Here is a 19470-nt window from a genome sequence, read left to right as displayed (position 1 = left end):
CAGGGTCTAGCATTAAATGACCATTACCCGTTTCAAAACGCATCCTTCGAGTCAGCACAAACCGTGCCTTTCCAGTGTAGATTGGAGCCGAGGTAGTCGAATCGCCCCGTTTGCTGGAGGATGAATTTCCGTCATCTCAAGGAAAGGACGTAAAAGAGGGCGCGCGCGTGAAAGCTGCTGTGTGGGCTCGTCCGGGATTTGAACCCGGGACCTCTCGCACCCTAAGCGAGAATCATACCCCTAGACCAACGAGCCAGACTGCTGGCAGTGGCTCCGGGCCCAGAGTTGAGATGAAGAGAGACTTTCGCACAGGCGCTAAAGGGACGTCGAGTGCAGTCTTGGCGGCGGCGACGACGACAAAGCCACTGTCAGGGGAAACTTCCCATTGCAAAGCGACAGCATTTTCATCGAGACGGAGCAGAAAAGGTATTTTGGCGGCCTCCTCCTAGAAGAAGCTGCACGCGTTACGCAGACCGCTCAGCCCAACGGGCGACTCTCGGGCTCGTCCGGGATTTGAACCCGGGACCTCTCGCACACAAAGCGAGAATCATACCCCTAGACCAACGAGCCAGACAGATATAGAGCTGGTCGCTGCGTGAGCCCGAATGAGCTGAAAGTTTAGCAGGGAAGCTAAAACGGACGTCCAGCGGCACGCCGGCGTCTGCAAGCTTCCCGTCCCAAGGCAACCGCTTCTTCTTTTATTGAAGCCAATAAAAGAAGAAGCGGTAAAGAAGTACAGCGGGATTGGGAACAACTTCTTAAGAGAGACGCCTCGCAGAGAAGAGAAGAGCCACGGCGCCAGGCGGCGCTGTTCAGCTTGGGCTCGTCCGGGATTTGAACCCGGGACCTCTCGCACCCTAAGCGAGAATCATACCCCTAGACCAACGAGCCAGACAGCTGGCCGCCGCTCCGGGCCCGGCGCTCGGAAGAAGAGAAAGTTTAGCAGGGACGCTAAAGAGACGTCGAGCGACAAAGCCTCTCGCTCTCTGCAGCCAAGCACTGTCGAGAGAAACTTCCCATTGCAAAGCGACGGCACCCGAGTGGCATTTTCTCTGAGGCGGAGCAGAAAGGTAAGGGTCCTCCTAAAAGGAGGATGTGCTGAGCGCTCGGGCTCGTCCGGGATTTGAACCCGGGACCTCTCGCACCCTAAGCGAGAATCATACCCCTAGACCAACGAGCCAGACAGATATAGAGCTGGTCGCTGCGTGAGCCCGAATGAGCTGAAAGTTTAGCAGGGAAGCTAAAACGGACGTCCAGCGGCACGCCGGCGTCTGCAAGCTTCCCGTCCCAAGGCAACCGCTTCTTCTTTTATTGAAGCCAATAAAAGAAGAAGCGGTAAAGAAGTACAGCGGGATTGGCAACAACACGGCGCCAGGCGGCGCTGTTCAGCTTGGGCTCGTCTGGAATTTGAACCCGGGACCTCTCGCACCCTAAGCGAGAATCATACCCCTAGACCAACGAGCCAGACAGCTGGCAGCCGCTCCGGGCCCGGCGCTCGGAAGAAGAGAAAGTTTAGCAGGGACGCTAAAGAGACGTCGAGCGACAAAGCCTCTCACTCTCTGCAGCCAAGCACTGTCGAGAGAAACTTCCCATTGCAAAGCGACGGCACCCGAGTGGCATTTTCTCTGAGGCGGAGCAGAAAGGTAAGGGTCCTCCTAAAAGGAGGATGTGCTGAGCGCTCGGGCTCGTCCGGGATTTGAACCCGGGACCTCTCGCACCCAAAGCGAGAATCATACCCCTAGACCAACGAGCCAGACAGATATAGAGCCGGTCGCTGCGTGAGCCCGAATGAGCTGAAAGTTTAGCAGGGAAGCTAAAACGGACGTCCAGCGGCACGCCGGCGTCTGCAAGCTTCCCGTCCCAAGGCAACCGCTTCTTCTTTTATTGAAGCCAATAAAAGAAGAAGCGGTAAAGAAGTACAGCGGGATTGGCAACAACACGGCGCCAGGCGGCGCTGTTCAGCTTGGGCTCGTCTGGAATTTGAACCCGGGACCTCTCGCACCCTAAGCGAGAATCATACCCCTAGACCAACGAGCCAGACAGCTGGCAGCCGCTCCGGGCCCGGCGCTCGGAAGAAGAGAAAGTTTAGCAGGGACGCTAAAGAGACGTCGAGCGACAAAGCCTCTCACTCTCTGCAGCCAAGCACTGTCGAGAGAAACTTCCCATTGCAAAGCGACGGCACCCGAGTGGCATTTTCTCTGAGGCGGAGCAGAAAGGTAAGGGTCCTCCTAAATGGAGGATGTGCTGAGCGCTCGGGCTCGTCCGGGATTTGAACCCGGGACCTCTCGCACCCAAAGCGAGAATCATACCCCTAGACCAACGAGCCAGACAGCTGGCAGCCGCTCCGGGCCCGGCGCTTGGAAGAAGAGAAAGTTTAGCAGGGACGCTAAAAAGACGTCGAGCGACAAAGCCTCTCGCTCTCTGCAGCCAAGCACTGTCGAGAGAAACTTCCCATTGCAAAGCGACGGCACCCGAGTGGCATTTTCTCTGAGGCGGAGCAGAAAGGTAAGGGTCCTCCTAAAAGGAGGATGTGCTGAGCGCTCGGGCTCGTCCAGGATTTGAACCCGGGACCTCTCGCACCCAAAGCGAGAATCATACCCCTAGACCAACGAGCCAGACAGTTAGTGAAAAGCCCGCGGCGTGAGCCCGAATGTACGAGAAGTTTAGCAGGGAAGCTAAAACGGATGTCAAGCGCACAGAGAAGAGCCGTGACGACGTGTAGCGCTGTCAAGCTTGGGCTCATCCGGGATTTGAACCCGGGACCTCTCGCACCCTAAGCGAGAATCATACCCCTAGACCAACGAGCCAGACAGATATAGAGCCGGTCGCTGCGTGAGCCCGAATGAGCTGAAAGTTTAGCAGGGAAGCTAAAACGGACGTCCAGCGGCACGCCGGCGTCTGCAAGCTTCCCGTCCCAAGGCAACCGCTTCTTCTTTTATTGAAGCCAATAAAAGAAGAAGCGGTACAGAAGTACAGCGGGATTGGGAACAACTTCTTAAAAGAGACGCCTCGCAGAGAAGAGAAGAGCCACGGCGCCAGGCGGCGCTGTTCAGCTTGGGCTCGTCCGGGATTTGAACCCGGGACCTCTCGCACCCGAAGCGAGAATCATACCCCTAGACCAACGAGCCAGAAACCTATATGCCCCCTGCCGCCGGACGTGTGGAACTCCTCGAGGATGGATTGTCACCGCAAGCATTCGGTGATGAAACTGCGCAACGATAAAAAAAATAAAATAAATAAATAAAAAAATGATAATAATACAAAAAAAATAAAAGAAGACGTAAAAAGCCAGGTTTCAGGGTCTAGCATTAAATGACCATTACCCGTTTCAAAACGCATCCTTCGAGTCAGCACAAACCGTGCCTTTCCAGTGTAGATTGGAGCCGAGGTAGTCGAATCGCCCCGTTTGCTGGAGGATGAATTTCCGTCATCTCAAGGAAAGGACGTAAAAGAGGGCGCGCGCGTGAAAGCTGCTGCGTGGGCTCGTCCGGGATTTGAACCCGGGACCTCTCGCACCCTAAGCGAGAATCATACCCCTAGACCAACGAGCCAGACTGCTGGCAGTGGCTCCGGGCCCAGAGTTGAGATGAAGAGAGACTTTCGCACAGGCGCTAAAGGGACGTCGAGTGCAGTCTTGGCGGCGGCGACGACAACGACGACGACGACAAAGCCACTGTCAGGGGAAACTTCCCATTGCAAAGCGACAGCATTTTCATCGAGACGGAGCAGAAAAGGTATTTTGGCGGCCTCCTCCTAGAAGAAGCTGCACGCGTTACGCAAACCGCTCAGCCCAACGGGCGACTCTCGGGCTCGTCCGGGATTTGAACCCGGGACCTCTCGCACCCAAAGCGAGAATCATACCCCTAGACCAACGAGCCAGACAGTTAGCGAAAAGCCCGCGGCGTGAGCCCGAATGTACGAGAAGTTTAGCAGGGAAGCTAAAACGGATGTCAAGCGCACAGAGAAGAGCCGTGACGACGTGTAGCGCTGTCAAGCTTGGGCTCGTCCGGGATTTGAACCCGGGACCTCTCGCACCCTAAGCGAGAATCATACCCCTAGACCAACAAGCCAGACAGCTGGCAGCCGCTCCGGGCCCGGCGCTCGGAAGAAGAGAAAGTTTAGCAGGGACGCTAAAGAGACGTCGAGCGACAAAGCCTCTCGCTCTCTGCAGCCAAGCACTGTCGAGAGAAACTTCCCATTGCAAAGCGACGGCACCCGAGTGGCATTTTCTCTGAGGCGGAGCAGAAAGGTAAGGGTCCTCCTAAAAGGAGGATGTGCTGAGCGCTCGGGCTCGTCCGGGATTTGAACCCGGGACCTCTCGCACCCAAAGCGAGAATCATACCCCTAGACCAACGAGCCAGACAGTTAGTGAAAAGCCCGCGGCGTGAGCCCGAATGTACGAGAAGTTTAGCAGGGAAGCTATTTTGGCGGCCTCCTCCTAGAAGAAGCTGCACGCGTTACGCAAACCGCTCAGCCCAACGGGCGACTCTCGGGCTCGTCCGGGATTTGAACCCGGGACCTCTCGCACCCAAAGCGAGAATCATACCCCTAGACCAACGAGCCAGACAGTTAGTGAAAAGCCCGCGGCGTGAGCCCGAATGTACGAGAAGTTTAGCAGGGAAGCTAAAACGGATGTCAAGCGCACAGAGAAGAGCCGTGACGACGTGTAGCGCTGTCAAGCTTGGGCTCATCCGGGATTTGAACCCGGGACCTCTCGCACCCTAAGCGAGAATCATACCCCTAGACCAACGAGCCAGACAGATATAGAGCCGGTCGCTGCGTGAGCCCGAATGAGCTGAAAGTTTAGCAGGGAAGCTAAAACGGACGTCCAGCGGCACGCCGGCGTCTGCAAGCTTCCCGTCCCAAGGCAACCGCTTCTTCTTTTATTGAAGCCAATAAAAGAAGAAGCGGTAAAGAAGTACAGCGGGATTGGCAACAACACGGCGCCAGGCGGCGCTGTTCAGCTTGGGCTCGTCTGGAATTTGAACCCGGGACCTCTCGCACCCTAAGCGAGAATCATACCCCTAGACCAACGAGCCAGACAGCTGGCCGCCGCTCCGGGCCCGGCGCTCGGAAGAAGAGAAAGTTTAGCAGGGACGCTAAAGAGACGTCGAGCGACAAAGCCTCTCGCTCTCTGCAGCCAAGCACTGTCGAGAGAAACTTCCCATTGCAAAGCGACGGCACCCGAGTGGCATTTTCTCTGAGGCGGAGCAGAAAGGTAAGGGTCCTCCTAAAAGGAGGATGTGCTGAGCGCTCGGGCTCGTCCGGGATTTGAACCCGGGACCTCTCGCACCCAAAGCGAGAATCATACCCCTAGACCAACGAGCCAGACAGCTGGCAGCCGCTCCGGGCCCGGCGCTCGGAAGAAGAGAAAGTTTAGCAGGGACGCTAAAGAGACGTCGAGCGACAAAGCCTCTCGCTCTCTGCAGCCAAGCACTGTCGAGAGAAACTTCCCATTGCAAAGCGACGGCACCCGAGTGGCATTTTCTCTGAGGCGGAGCAGAAAGGTAAGGGTCCTCCTAAAAGGAGGATGTACGAGAAGTTTAGCAGGGAAGCTAAAATGGATGTCAGGCGCACAGAGAAGAGCCGTGACGACGTGTAGCGCTGTCAAGCTTGGGCTCGTCCGGGATTTGAACCCGGGACCTCTCGCACCCTAAGCGAGAATCATACTCCTAGACCAACGAGCCAGACTGCTGGCAGTGGCTCCGGGCCCAGAGTTGAGATGAAGAGAGACTTTCGCACAGGCGCTAAAAGGGACGTCGAGTGCAGTCTTGGCGGCGGCGGCGACGACAAAGCCACTGTCAGGGGAAACTTCCCATTGCAAGGCGACAGCATTTTCATCGAGACGGAGCAGAAAAGGTATTTTGGCGGCCTCCTCCTAAAAGAAGCTGCGCGCGTTAAAGCGAGAATCAATCCCCTAGACCAACGAGCCAGACAGATATCGAGTTGGCCGCAGCGTGAGCCCGAATGAGGTAAAAGTTTAGCAAGGAAGCTAAAACGGACTTCTTTTATGCAGAAGTACAGCGGGATTGGCGACAACTTCTTAAAAGAGACGCCTCGCAGAGAAGAGCCACAGTTGGCGCTGTTCAGCTTGGGCTCATCTGGGATTTGAACCTGGGACCTCTCGCACCCGAAGCGAGAATCACACCCCTTGACCAATGAGCCAGAATGCTAGGAGTGGCTCAGGGGGGAAAAAACCACTATCACGGGAAAAACAACAACAATAAATCTTGAACACCAAACTCAGAAGAGGTAACAGAAGTAGCAGAGACAAGTTACGAGAGGAACAAACAGTGGTTAGGGTAGTATTTGGATAGGAGGGTAGAGATATAGCGGGTGCAATTGTTAAAGGCTCTGTAGGTCAGAAGTTCAAATTTCATTCTGAAGGGTATTGGGAGTAAATTGAGTGATTAGCGCAGAATCACAGCAAAATATTAATGTGACAGAGACAGATTCATCTAACTGCAGTGGTGAGGATTGATTGGAGTACGTAAAAGAGAGGAAATGGGGACCAGTTAATAAGAAATTGCAATAGTCCAGAAGGGAATATGTTTGTTGTTTCTTGTGAGCATTTCCTGAAAAAGGCGTTTGCATGTAGGCGTTACTGGAAACCAAAAGGAAGACACCAGGATTATCACTATGTTGAACGACTATTTATTAATTTGATATGAATTTGAGTATAATTCTGCTAATTAAATTAATGCAGGCAATTAATAATTAGAACTCCAGACATTTACATAAAATCAATGGTAAGCATGTATACAATTTGAAGACTGATTTGAGGCGAAATGCATCAGTGGGTATTTCCGTAGCCAGGAAGTAGAAGCGGAGTCGGAGCTGCACGTGCATTCCCAGCTTCTCTAGTATTGCAGTTCCTCTGTCTGGCGTGAAATCGAACAGGAGATACCCGGACAGACGGATACTATATTTATGCTGGTTGAGTCCCGAGATGAGGGGGGGGGATTCTTTAAAAAACATTAAAAGTTTCTTTAAATGTTTTTGTAAGTATTATACATATGCCGTGTATCTTTTTTCACATTTTTATTTGCCTGTTGACCAACATTGGAGAATTCTATAATATTGTCATTTGAGACTCCTTTTTGTTAAGTATTTTTTCCACAATCATTGGTTGGTGGAATGCTGTATTAATTTTTTACCCTTTACTATTTTTTTGTTGTGTTTGTTTCGTTACTAGGGGTAATAGCGGTTTAGGGTTCGTAGCATTTGCACTGTATAAACCTTCTAGGTTGTGGTTCTGGATCCCTGCAGAGCTCATTTCATATGTTCTATTTGTGGGGAAATGATCCCCAATCACCAAGTCCACCATTATTAGAGTCAACACTCGGCAGGGCAGTAATAAAGAACAGATCATAAGTATAATTTATCAATCCCATTAGCTAAAGAGAAACACCTGCCACCCCTGTACGTGCTTTATTGTAACATAACCTCTGCTAAGTTATATTATTAGGTTATCAGCACCCAACTCAGAATAACCAAATACCCCACCTCAGAATAACCAAATACCCCAACTCAGGAGTCACAACATATCCATAACAGGAAACTGGAAGGGCTCCTCAGCTCCAGTAACCCCTCAGGTTGAGAACCTTCTCTTAATTCGGATATTTCCTACAACTACCCTATGTTTACACACACCCCTCCCCTTCATCCTGACCTCTCTTTTAAAATGTTCTCTCTCATTCTCCCAACAACATGCCCCTCTTCCCCTAGTTAAAGCAAAAAAAACGGCCGCCATCTCCTGCTTTATATAGTGAACGAGTGACTCCGCTGAGCTCTCAGAGCAGTCTCAGGCTCCACCCACCAACCAATCATTAACCCATTTCTGAAAGCTGACCAATAAGAAACCTCCAGCCATTGACAAACTACATTTCCCATGATACTTACAGGCCAAAATGTTCTACCTGAGCATGATGGGAGTTGTACTTTGCCAGCAATTAACTGCTTATTCCCCAGCCCGAATGTGCCTGGAAATGTAAATATAACTTAATACCTCTATCTAGCAGCTTATTGGCCAAGTCTGTGCCGGATCCTGAAAGGACTGAGTCAGGAGCGGGTTAATGATTGGCTCTGTCAGTGGGCGGAGTCACATGCTCCTCTCTATATAAACGAGGTGAGGCTGCCATTTTGTTTTTGTGTTGTTGGTGAAGAGGGTATTTAGAAATTGTGATAATTAGTAGGGAGATGTAGGAAGGTTTCTGAGGGGACCCTGAGAGAAAATGGATTCTTTCTGTGCTGATAGGGATTGTGATGGAAATTCCTGCTTTACCCCAGAAGCCAGTGGGTGGTTACTGGGGGAAGTGCTCCGGATACTGGGGGTGCTCTGTGGAGGGGAGACTTCTGTTAATTATAAGGAATGTCTGTTTAGTAAGTGAAGGGTTAAAGTGACAGCAGATGGAGGTGAAAGTGTAATATACTAACATACAAAGTAATGTGTGATGCAGAAGCAAACCCAGAGTCCTCGGTGTAGAGGGCGAAATGTATTCCGGTGACTGAATTATCTGGTTAAAATAGAATTTAATATAAAAGTATGTTATGACCAGAGATTCTAATGTTCAAGTGTCTTAAATCAATAGTTGGTGTGATTAGAAGGGGTTAACATGCTAAACAGAGGATTAGAGGTTTAAATAGAATGCAAGGAAGTTGTACTTTACTGAGAGGGTGGTAGATAAGTGGAGCAGCTTCTCAGCAGAAGTGGTAGGGGTAGTACAGTGAGGGGATAATAGATTGGTTAAGGTTTGAGTTTTTACAGCAGGTGAAATGGCCAGATAGGATCAGCAAATTGTCCCCATTAGATTTGTGTAGTGTTTTTTCTTTCTTTTCGCAAATGCAATTTTCTGCACCCTGTTGGTCTTTGAGATCCTTTATTGCATTGTCTTCTTACCTTTAAGTCATCAGAAATAATTACAACAAGCCCCTCTCCTGTTACTGACGGTACTACCCCAATGCTATATTCTTAATTGGGATTTTTACATCCCAGGTTCATTATTTTACATTTATCAACATTAAACTGCAGCTGCTTCAGTCTCAGCCATTCTTCTAACTTAAATCATTCACCATTGATAGTTCCACCACTAATGTCTACACTGTGGCAGACCTTTTGCATCATCTGCAAAAATACATCCCAGACCTGTAATGTTGCTAATAAACTTTAAAAAGCACTCATCCTTGAGGTACCCTCTAGCGATGACTCTTTCCTCTGAATATATACCCCATTAACTACAGCCTCCTATCACTCAACCATTGGCTTATTCATTCAACTATTCTGGCATCCAAAGACTGCAACTTTAATAAGTTCTTTAAAACTTTAAAATTCTGAGGGACTGTCGAACAGCTCCTCTGTAGTCTGTTACCCAGTGAAAAACTAGATTGCCATGTAGTAAACCCTTGCTGTTTCTGATTATGATCAAAAGGTTTACTGTGTTAGCTGTAGGAAAAACAATAGTTAAGATACTATTGGCTAACCGTTTTTAAGTGCAAGCTTTCAAAGCCAAGTTTGGTTCCATTCCTCTGGTGTTAATGAAACTAAAACAATTTCTTAAATATAAAAGCTCAGTTCACAGCTTAACAAAGGCAAAGCAAACAGTTTGGAGAATTTCTTCTGCAGCAAATTAGAAGATTTCATACCGTGCCGTCGTAGCATCTTAGATCAGTTTACTCTCCGATTTGACTTGTCTGATCCATGAAGGTGTCCAATGTTGGCTGCAGTAATTCAGTGTTTGTGAGGATTATTCATTTGTGAGGTTTTATTGGGAGATGATTTCTCTTTCGAGGCCAATGAGGAGGCCAAGTTATTTTTGTCGGAAATGGGATATATTTGGGGAAAAAGGGGATTCCAGGTGCCGACACACCTTCGTCTAGGGGTTAATAACTTAAATCCACATAGTTCGAGTAATCACAGGAAAATGCTTCTTTGATAGGAAAATGGAGGGTTTAATGCTGTGATGAAGGCTAACACGCACAGGGTTACATTGGGAATGAAGTTGTGATTGCAACAATGATGGAAAGATTGTAACTAACTGCAGCAAGGATGGAAAGATTGTATTTAACTAAGGACATACAGGGAGTTCTTAGGGTGGGATCAAAGGTTAATTTCATTAACATTCCTATTGGTTAACTATCAAAAGACAATACTAACACTATCACAAAACATACAATTTACAATCCTATAGATACAACAAAAGACAATACCAACACTCACACATTTACAAACAGACCGTACAGACAATGTAATACATGAATTACAGCTGCCTTTTGATGTAGGCTTCGGGGGGCTACATTTGCACTTAAATAAGTCTCCGTCTGTCCTTCCTGTGAGGATGTAAATTCAACTGGCCAAATGTTTGGTTATGTCAGGTCACTTTAACTCCTTTTACACTCATAATGACGAATTTATATTTTTAATATAATTATGTTATAACGCTCCTATGGTGTCTGACATAGTCTGCATGCTACCTCCACAATTTTTACCTCGCATTTCTCTACCTCTGGGTGTAGAATGATCCCATCAGTACGAAGAGCTTCTCATCCCATATGCTGCGTCCAGGCTGACAGAAATGCTCTCCCACCGGTGTATCTATTAGTTTCTCGGTTTGATAGTATGTCTGCGGGAATTAAACAGTTTGTGGTGATTGGCCCGTTTACGCCACATGCGTTGTTGTCAGGCATTTCACACACAATGAGGTTCACCACGTTAGAGGATTTGCATGTGAATCAGCCATTGATTTGTGCTGTGAGCCTGGTATTAGTATTTCATGTGTGTGCAGGTCCTCATGTTTATTGTCGGCAGGGAGAGGTACTGTTTGTCTGTGAAGGAGGCTCTTCACCATCCATTGTATGAAGTTATGAGGACAATATTCCTGCATCCACCCCCGTGACGGGACGCCCTGTACCCAGACTGGGTATTCCTGCCGGGACACCAACAATTAACCCCTTCAGTACCAGACAGAACCGGTGCTGTAGATAGAAGGGGGGACGTCGCTGCACCCGAGCTGTGTTGGCACTGTGGCTATCCGAAGCTTTATTTACACCAAATACAGAGCTATATATACAAGTAAGAAAAGGGGCAAGACAAATCTCACAGGATCTAATTACCATGTCAGGAAGGAAGTAATTCGATCAAATCCTGCAACACAATATCCGGGGGAAAGACAATGACATGAGACATAAATAATTACATTAGTTGGGGACATAGAATGAGACATATAACTGGCTTGAGACAGACAATGGCTAGGACACAACAGTTACCTGTTATGTAATTGATGATTAGGTATGCAGCAGTGACACCTAGTCATACCTAGAAGGGGTCTTAAGACAAAGGCTAACTCACACAATTGCAGGGGAAACACTTCACGCTTATACAATCAACAATGCACCCAATGGAAAGACATCCAGCCTTCTATCTACAACAGGATGTCCAGCTGATATTAGTTTTGAGACTGAGTAGTAAAACCTGTACCTGGGGAAAATCGGTAGAAACTGACCACCTGTATCCACATGCAGAAGTCTCAGCAAGGCCTGGGCCCGTAGTCGGTAGGGAGGAGGCTGGCTCTCAGGCATCTACAGTGATGCAGGGTTCAGTCACCCCCCCCCCCCCCAACACACACGCTACATTCAGTCTCATCACTGTGTAGGATTACTTGTAGTTTCCTCAATCTTGCGGTGTGTGTGTGTGTGTGTTGTTTTTCTCATCAATCAAACCAATACCACCAATTGATATGTGTGGAGAATAATCTGTTCAGCGTTGTGTATTCATGATAAATATAATACCCTTGTTACCTCCTCCAAGAACTAACATATAGCCGTATACCCCTTTTCAGATAATTTATATGTCTAGTTCTACTAAGGTTTTCTACCTGATATTACAATAAAACAGCCACCCCAAGATTCTTACTAGAGAGAGAGCGCTTTAATTAGAATCTGCCCAGATTAGTGTTACAGCAAAGACAAAACCAGAGTTACAGTGATACACAGATGACAACCATTCATACCCACCACAAACATCCCATCTATGTAATATCTGCTGCTAAGTGTGTATGGGTGATGTGCAAAGGGCGAGACTCGCCAATCTAGCCTGTGTGTTTCTACAATGTCTTAAGGTATTTCTCTATTGATGTGTGTGACGGACCCACCAGGGACCTCAGGTTGTCCCTCTCCGCCAAGAGAAACTTCTCTCTTCAGGACAATATTTCCCTGCAATCCGTAGGCAATACCCCCAAGTGAAGTAAGAGGATATCACTATCCAGTACCAAAATAACAGGCAAGACTAATCTTTAGGTACAACAAGAGGAGAACTTATTTATTTTAGACACAGATAGCTGGATATATCCAGCAAAACACACTAACGGAAGATATTGGGATACAAACCGCCCCCTTAATCTGCATCCCAGAAACAGGGGCAGTAAAGGAATTAACAATACAAAAGGCTAAAGACGCCACTAAGATAAGAAAACACATTGTCTTGATTAGACCTTAGCGTGCTGTGTGTAAACGGTTAGGAAATAAAGAAATAATAAAACATTTTTATTAACACACAAAACGATAACATTAACTGAGGGGTAGGGTGACTCTAGGAACCGTCAGTCCCAGAATGCAGGAACCCCAAACCCTGTTTCTGAGCTCCAGTCTTTAGAGTCTTATGATTTGGATAATGTGGCACTCCTTACTAGGGCCTGTAGTCTGTAGTAAGGAGGCTTGCACGCAGTCCCCTCCAGGAGCCCATGGCACAGAGGCTTCCGTGACAATGTGTAAATGAGGTCCCTGTCCTGTGTTCCCAAGACACCACCTTGTGATGTTATTGACTTGCTATGTTTCCCATGCCTATCTCCAGGTGATGCATTTCCTTCCTTCCCTAAATAGTATGTAGGTGTGATATCTTCTTAACAAAGTTCATAAGGTTGAAAAAAGACCAAAGTCCAAGTTCAACCTATATACATATTGTGTCCCTACTGTGTTGATCCAGAGGAAGGCAAAAAAACCCTTATGAAGCAGATGCCAACTGCCCCATACCAGGGGGAAAATTCCTTCCCGACTCCAAATATGGCAATCAGAATAAATCCCTGGATCAACGTTCTGTCCCTATTATTAATCCAATATCCATAACTTGTAATATTATTGCTTTCAAGAAACACATCCAGGCTCCTTTTGAACTCTTTTATTGAGTTTAGCATTACCACTTCCTCTGGCAGAGAGTTCCATAATCTCTCCGCTCTTACTGTAAAGAACCCCCGTCTGTGCTGGTGTAGAAACCTTCTTTCCTCCAACCGTAGAGGATGTCCCCTTGTTATAGATACAGTCCTGGGAGTGATATCTGTACTGTCCCCTTATATATTTATACATAGTTATTAAATCCCCCCCTAAGCCGTCTTTTTTTCCAAACTAAATAACCCTAATTCTGATAATCTTTCTGGGTACTGTAGTCCTCCCATTCCCCTTATTACTCTGGTTGCCCGTCTTTGAACCCTCTCCAGCTCCACTATATCTTTCTTGTACACTGGTGCCCAGTACTGTACACAGTATTCCATGTGTGGTCTGACTAGTGACTTGTATAGTGGTAGAATTATTTCCTTGTCGTGGGCATCTATGCCCCTTTTGATTCACCCCATGATTTTATTTGCCTTAGCAGCAGCTGCCTGACACTGGTCGCTACAGGTAAATTTACTGTTAACTAAAACCCTCCTAAGTCCTTTTCCATGTCAGTCGTCCCCAGTGTTTTCCCATTTAATACATATTCCCAGCCTGGATTTTTCTTCCCCATGTGCATTACCTTACATTTATCTGTGTTGAACCTCATCTGCCACATCCCAGCCCAAACCTCCAACCTATCCAGATCCATTTGTAACAATGCACTGTCCTCTATTATGTTAACCATGTTACAGAGCTTGGTATCATCTGCAAAGATTGATACTTCACTATACAATCCCTCTACAAGGTAATTAATAAATATATTAAAGAATAGGACCCAAAACTGACCCCTGTGGTACCCCACTAGTAACAGTCGCCCACTCAGAGTATGTACCATTAATAACCACCCTCTGTTTCCTATTACTGAGCCATTTACTTACCCGCATACACGCATTCTCCCCCAGCCCAAGCATTCTCATTTTATGTACCAGCCTTTTATGTGGCACCGTATCAAATGCTTTGGAAAAATCAAGATATACGACATCCAATGATTCACCCCGATCCGGTCTTGAGCTCACCTCCTCATAAAAGCTGATCAGGTTAGTTTGACAGGACCGATCCCTTGTAAACCCATGCTGATATGGAGTCATACACTCATTTTCATTGAGATACCCCAAAATAGCATCCCCTAGGAAACCCTCAAACAGTTTACATTCAACAGAGGTTAAACTAACAGGCCTATAATTTCCCGGGTCACTTTTTGTCCCCTTTTTGAATATTGGCATAACATTTGCTATGCGCCAGTCCTGGGGAACAGACCCTGTCACTATGGAGTCCTTGAATATTAGAAATAGGGGTCTGTCTATTACATTACGTAACTCCCTTAGAACGTGGGGGTGAATGCCATCTGGACCTGGTGATTTGTCTTTTTATTTTTTAGGCGGCACTGCACTTCTTCCTGGTTAGACAGGTGACATGTACTAGGGCGTTTATCTCATCCTGCTGTAATACCTGGCATTTCATTTTCCTCTGAATACAGCAGAGAAGAATATATTTAATATATTAGCTTTTTCCTGATCCCCGTCTAACTTCTCCCTCATTACTTTTTAAGGGCGCTTTCATTTTTAACCTTTTTACTATTTTATATAGTTAAAGAACATTTGGGGGTTTGTTTTACTCTTTGGCAATGAGTCTCTCCACTTTTGCTGCTTTTATCTGATTTTTACATTTTTTTTTTTTTTTTTTTTTTTTTTATTTTACGATAGCTGTTTAGTGCTTCCTTACTGCCTTCCTGTTTTAGTAGCTTAAATGCCTTTTTTTGGCATTTATTGCCACCTTTACATTTTTATTTATCCACATTGGGTTTTCTCTTGTTCCTGACTTTTATTCCCATAAGGTATGTACCTTTTTACAGTGAGAATTTAAGATATTTTTTAAAAATCTCCCATTTTGTGTATGTACTCTTTGTTTTTTGAGGACATTTTCCCAATTTACAGTGTTAAAGGCTTCTCTTAGTTGATCAAACTTTGCCTTCCTAAAGTTCATAGTTCTTGTGGCTCCTCTAAGAGTTCCCTTATTGAAGGACAAGTTATAATGTATTATATTGTGATCACTATTTCCTAGGTGCCCCCTGACCTGCACATTAGTTACTGTCAGGTCTGTTGGTTAATAATTCTAGTAGGGCGCCCCCTCTGGTCGGGTCCTGTACCGTTTGGGACAGATAAGTATCTTTAGTTATAGTCAGAAACCAGTTTCCTTTGAGATTCACAGGTGTCTTTCCCAGTTTGTCGGGATAGTTAAAGTCCCCCCATAATAACCACCTCATTGATTTGCTGCCTTGTTTATTTGCCTTAATTGATCTTCTGCTGCTTCCATTATATTTGGTGGCTTATAGCAAACCCCGATCAGTATTTTTATTTTTCTTTCCATATATTTCTACCCATAATGACTTCACATTATCATTTCCTTCACATATATCCTCACGCAGTGTGTCCTTTAGGCTGGACTTTACATAAAGACAAACGCCTCCCCCTCCATTTTTTTTCGATCCTTCCTGAATAGACTAACCCTGTATGTTAACCGCCCAGTCATAGCTATCATCCAACCATGTCTCTGTTATACCCACTATGTCAATTTTCTTCAGACATTAACTCCAGTTTGTCCGTTTTTATGCAATTTAGAGGTGTGTGGTTTTTTTTTTTTTGTTTGTTTTTTTTTTCCCCCCTATGAAGCCTATCCCTATTAAGTACTCTAACCCCTCCCTCCGCTCCACCCCAGGTACATTTATAAGCCCCAGCTCTCTATCTACACTCTTTCCCTTCTATATTGTAGTTTCTCCCCCCCCCCTTAATTCCCTAGCTTAAACACTCCTCCACCCTTCTGTCCATCTTCTCCCCAAGCACAGTTGCACCCTCCCCATTGAGGTGCAGCCCGTTCCTACCGTAGAGCCTGTATCCGACAGAGAAGTTGGCCCAGTTCTCCATGAACCCAAACCCCTCCTTCCTACACCAGCTTCTGAGACACTTGTTTAGCTCCCTAATCTCCCGCTGCCTCTCTGGTGTGGTACAGGTAGTATTTCAGAAAATACTACCTTGGAGGTCCTTGCCTTAAGCTTGCTACCCAAGTCCCTGAAATCATTTTTAAGGACACTCCACCTACTTCTTACTTTGTCATTGGTGCAAATGTGCACCATGACTGCTGGGTCTTCTCCTCCCTGTAATCTGTCAACCCGATCCGCGATGTGCCGAACTCAAGCACCAGGCAGACAACACACTGTTCGGTGATCCCGGTCTTTGTGACAGATCGCCCTGTCTGTCCCCCTAATAATTGAGTTCCCCACTACCAGCACCTGTCTGGCCTACCCTGGGCTCCTCCTTCCCTCCTTACTGCAGCAGACACGCCTCTGGCGGTCCGAGGCAGTGACTTGCTGCAGTACTGCTAAGTCTGAACTAACATCCCCCTCATCTGCCAACCGGGCAAACTTGTTGGTGTGCTAGATCAGGACTAGCCTCCCTGGCGCTTTTCCCCCTACCCTGCCTTCTAACTGTAACCCAGCTAGCCTGACTGTCCTGTACCTCCATCCTGCTATACTCGCCCACCTCTACCCACGAGAGAGCTTGCTCAGTGAGCAGCAGACTCCTTTCCAAGTTGTCAATAGATCTGTGTTGCCAGTTGTTCCTCCAGACCCAGGATTTGGGCTTCCAAATGAGCAACCCGCACAACAATATGCACCCTCGAAGCGCAGCTCAAATATTGCATACATTGAGCAAGATGTACACCTGACCGCATTGTCAAACATGGAGGACATCTTGGCAATAGGGATAGCTCAAATAACTGGCAAAAACACAGTAAGACACAAAATATAAATATTACATGGAATCATAAGGATTTGTTCTTTACTCTCCTGTTTTGCTTTTTAACTCCTTCTTTGCTTGTAACTCCTCACTTAGAGATGTCACTTAGGAGATTTGCCCCAGCTCAGGATTCGCTTGTGTCCAAGCTAAATGCAACTGCAAAACCAAGCAGAACTCAGAGGCAAAACCAGCTGTATTTCCTGTTACTCCCCCCCCCCCCCCCCCACCCAAGTGGTGTGCACCTATCATACATACATATATACACAAACTTAATCAAGCACATATTAATTGCAAATATACATATTTGGTATTTACCCCAACACTCCCCCGCTTGAATAAGATTCATATAGGATCTTATTCATAAAGACATATAACCCCCAAGACCTAAAAACCCCAACAATGTATGTGTACCAACTCAAACCCAAAACAGTATTACAAGAACCAACATACTGGTATTTTATATCCCTACAATTGATGCTAGCTCTAATCGTTCTTGTTTGGTGTGTGGTTTTGTTTTCAGTTCTTTCCTCCAGAAGCAGGAACACAAATTACAGAAGCAGTTCTTAATCCTGGGTGTGTGTATACATTGTAGGGGATGCTCCACCAGTGCTCTTGAAAGCTGTGTGTAATTTCTTTAGTGCTGGCTACATTTTCTTTCACCAGATCTTGTAAATGCACAACCCTTCTATTTCTTTTAAATAATGTATCCAAATCTACGTTAAGTGGTTGAATTGTCTTAAACAGTGAGGGAATCATCTTATTCCAATTTCCCAGATCCTCCTGTACCATGTTCAGTTGAATGTTGGCTCTTATGACCTCCTTACCGACGTTCATGGAGCCTTGGGTGAGATTAACACACTGTCCTGTAGCAGGTACCTTACCTTGTTGCCAGAGAATTCTAGATACACCCAGTGCACAGATCGTTGGGACCAGCCCATGCAGCTCCCTGAACTCCATTATGCATCCATCTGACCGGACTAGGGGTTCTACTACACAGGAGCAAAGCCAAGCATTTTTACGTCTGTCAGCAACTGGGGTTAATCTTTTAATCTTCCATACCTGGTTTTCTTTTTGCCACCAAGCAGGTTTGTGGCAGGAGTTTTAAAACATTAGTGCCATTAGCCACTTCTAACTCGCCCAGCATTGTCATCTTATAAACAGGTACAGGCTGTTCTGTCCAAACTGGATTGTCTATTAGTAATTGAATTACCCTTTTCCCTACTCAGTGGACTTTTAATTTTGCAAAGGACTACATTCTGGCAATCTATGCCAAATTCCCTAACCAGATGACAAACTAGGGTAGAATAGACAATTTTTGGCCATTCCCCTTGTTTTATTTCTTGGAGGCCGAAATTTAGGTGTTCATCTAGTAGATTTCCTACTATACCACATACCGTTATTCTCAACTGATTCTCTCAGAGCATTCACAATCTGCAGCAACTGTGTGAATGTTCTGTATTGATCAGTTTCGGCTAGTGTTAAATTCCATGCGTAAAATTTTTATTCTCGTGAGTTTAGATCCTGTCTCTTCTATTCCAAATTGAGGTCCCTAAACTGAATCCTGATATCGGTACCCAGATTTTTTTTTTTATTTTTTTTTTAAACCATTTTTTCATCACTTCTGGGCAGATCTCTGGTGTATTAAATGAAGGAAAATGTAACTAACAGTAATGTTACATAAGACAACATGTGTAAGTGACCATTTGTGTTTGTATGAATAAGCCATGCTCTGGCCAGGGGGTGGTTGTTGGACAGTCCTGTGAGTTAATAAAATACAAATTAATTGCTGAGTCTACTATAGTATGCAGTCCACTGTGATTTGGGTTGCATGTCACAGAAACATCCTGGGTTAATGTAAAATTTACTTCCAGCAGCATCTTTATTCTCACTTCCTTTTTTGGTATTGGCTCAAAATGTACTGGTACTCTTATGTATAGGACTCCCTCCTGGATAGCTGCAAATTCAGAGGGAGATTAGACTTTGAAATGTTACACTGAACCACTATCCATCCCCCTATAGCTCCAACCAGTGAATGCTTATCCTTAAATGTAACTTCTGGCGATTACCCCTTTGCTCTTAAAGTTACGGTGATTTCTCCTTCTGAACGACTTTCCTCCCTCTAATACCTACAGTGGGGCAAAAAAGTATTTAGTCAGCCACCAATTGTGCAAGTTCTCCCACTTACAAAGATGAGAGAGGCCTGTAATTTTCACCATAGGTACACTTGACAGAGGATAAACGTTTTCTGTAAGTCTTCACAAGGTTTTCACATACTGTTGCTGGTACTTTCGACCATTCCTCCATGCAGATCTCCTCTGTCGCTGGGCAACATGGACTTTCAACTCCCTCCAAAGGCTTTCTATGGGGTTGAGATCTTAAGACTGGCTAGGCCACTCCAGGACCTTGAAATGCTTCTTACGAAGCCGCTCCTTCGTTGCCCGGTCGCTGTGTTTTGGATCATTGTCATGCTTAAAGACCC

The 19470-nt window shown here is 46.2% G+C and overlaps 14 non-coding genes across 14 annotated transcripts; all 14 read right to left on the bottom strand.

Annotated features, from left to right (window-relative positions):
- Nucleotides 1-183: 183 nt before the first annotated feature.
- On the bottom strand, nucleotides 184-255 carry TRNAP-AGG (transfer RNA proline (anticodon AGG)). The gene has a single exon. It is a non-coding gene; the product is annotated as a tRNA-Pro (tRNA).
- A 243-nt stretch (nucleotides 256-498) lies between these two features.
- TRNAT-UGU (transfer RNA threonine (anticodon UGU)) lies at nucleotides 499-570 on the bottom strand. Its single transcript has one exon. It is a non-coding gene; the product is annotated as a tRNA-Thr (tRNA).
- Nucleotides 571-819: 249 nt separating this feature from the next.
- On the bottom strand, nucleotides 820-891 carry TRNAP-AGG (transfer RNA proline (anticodon AGG)). Its single transcript has one exon. It is a non-coding gene; the product is annotated as a tRNA-Pro (tRNA).
- A 217-nt stretch (nucleotides 892-1108) lies between these two features.
- Nucleotides 1109-1180, bottom strand: TRNAP-AGG (transfer RNA proline (anticodon AGG)). Its single transcript has one exon. It is a non-coding gene; the product is annotated as a tRNA-Pro (tRNA).
- A 501-nt stretch (nucleotides 1181-1681) lies between these two features.
- On the bottom strand, nucleotides 1682-1753 carry TRNAP-UGG (transfer RNA proline (anticodon UGG)). The gene has a single exon. It is a non-coding gene; the product is annotated as a tRNA-Pro (tRNA).
- Nucleotides 1754-2254: 501 nt separating this feature from the next.
- Nucleotides 2255-2326, bottom strand: TRNAP-UGG (transfer RNA proline (anticodon UGG)). Its single transcript has one exon. It is a non-coding gene; the product is annotated as a tRNA-Pro (tRNA).
- Nucleotides 2327-2735: 409 nt separating this feature from the next.
- On the bottom strand, nucleotides 2736-2807 carry TRNAP-AGG (transfer RNA proline (anticodon AGG)). Its single transcript has one exon. It is a non-coding gene; the product is annotated as a tRNA-Pro (tRNA).
- A 249-nt stretch (nucleotides 2808-3056) lies between these two features.
- On the bottom strand, nucleotides 3057-3128 carry TRNAP-CGG (transfer RNA proline (anticodon CGG)). The gene has a single exon. It is a non-coding gene; the product is annotated as a tRNA-Pro (tRNA).
- Nucleotides 3129-3479: 351 nt separating this feature from the next.
- On the bottom strand, nucleotides 3480-3551 carry TRNAP-AGG (transfer RNA proline (anticodon AGG)). Its single transcript has one exon. It is a non-coding gene; the product is annotated as a tRNA-Pro (tRNA).
- A 255-nt stretch (nucleotides 3552-3806) lies between these two features.
- On the bottom strand, nucleotides 3807-3878 carry TRNAP-UGG (transfer RNA proline (anticodon UGG)). The gene has a single exon. It is a non-coding gene; the product is annotated as a tRNA-Pro (tRNA).
- Nucleotides 3879-4287: 409 nt separating this feature from the next.
- On the bottom strand, nucleotides 4288-4359 carry TRNAP-UGG (transfer RNA proline (anticodon UGG)). Its single transcript has one exon. It is a non-coding gene; the product is annotated as a tRNA-Pro (tRNA).
- Nucleotides 4360-4491: 132 nt separating this feature from the next.
- Nucleotides 4492-4563, bottom strand: TRNAP-UGG (transfer RNA proline (anticodon UGG)). Its single transcript has one exon. It is a non-coding gene; the product is annotated as a tRNA-Pro (tRNA).
- Nucleotides 4564-4683: 120 nt separating this feature from the next.
- On the bottom strand, nucleotides 4684-4755 carry TRNAP-AGG (transfer RNA proline (anticodon AGG)). Its single transcript has one exon. It is a non-coding gene; the product is annotated as a tRNA-Pro (tRNA).
- A 501-nt stretch (nucleotides 4756-5256) lies between these two features.
- TRNAP-UGG (transfer RNA proline (anticodon UGG)) lies at nucleotides 5257-5328 on the bottom strand. The gene has a single exon. It is a non-coding gene; the product is annotated as a tRNA-Pro (tRNA).
- Between the last annotated feature and the right edge of the window lie 14142 nt (nucleotides 5329-19470).

The sequence above is a fragment of the Sceloporus occidentalis genome, unplaced genomic scaffold, assembly GCF_023333645.1.
Source record: "Sceloporus occidentalis isolate IW3139 unplaced genomic scaffold, rSceOcc1.0.p SCAF_402, whole genome shotgun sequence".
Taxonomy (NCBI): domain Eukaryota; kingdom Metazoa; phylum Chordata; class Lepidosauria; order Squamata; family Phrynosomatidae; genus Sceloporus; species Sceloporus occidentalis.
The sequence above is the reverse complement of the archived record's forward strand: the minus strand, read 5'-3'. Positions and strand labels throughout refer to the sequence as shown.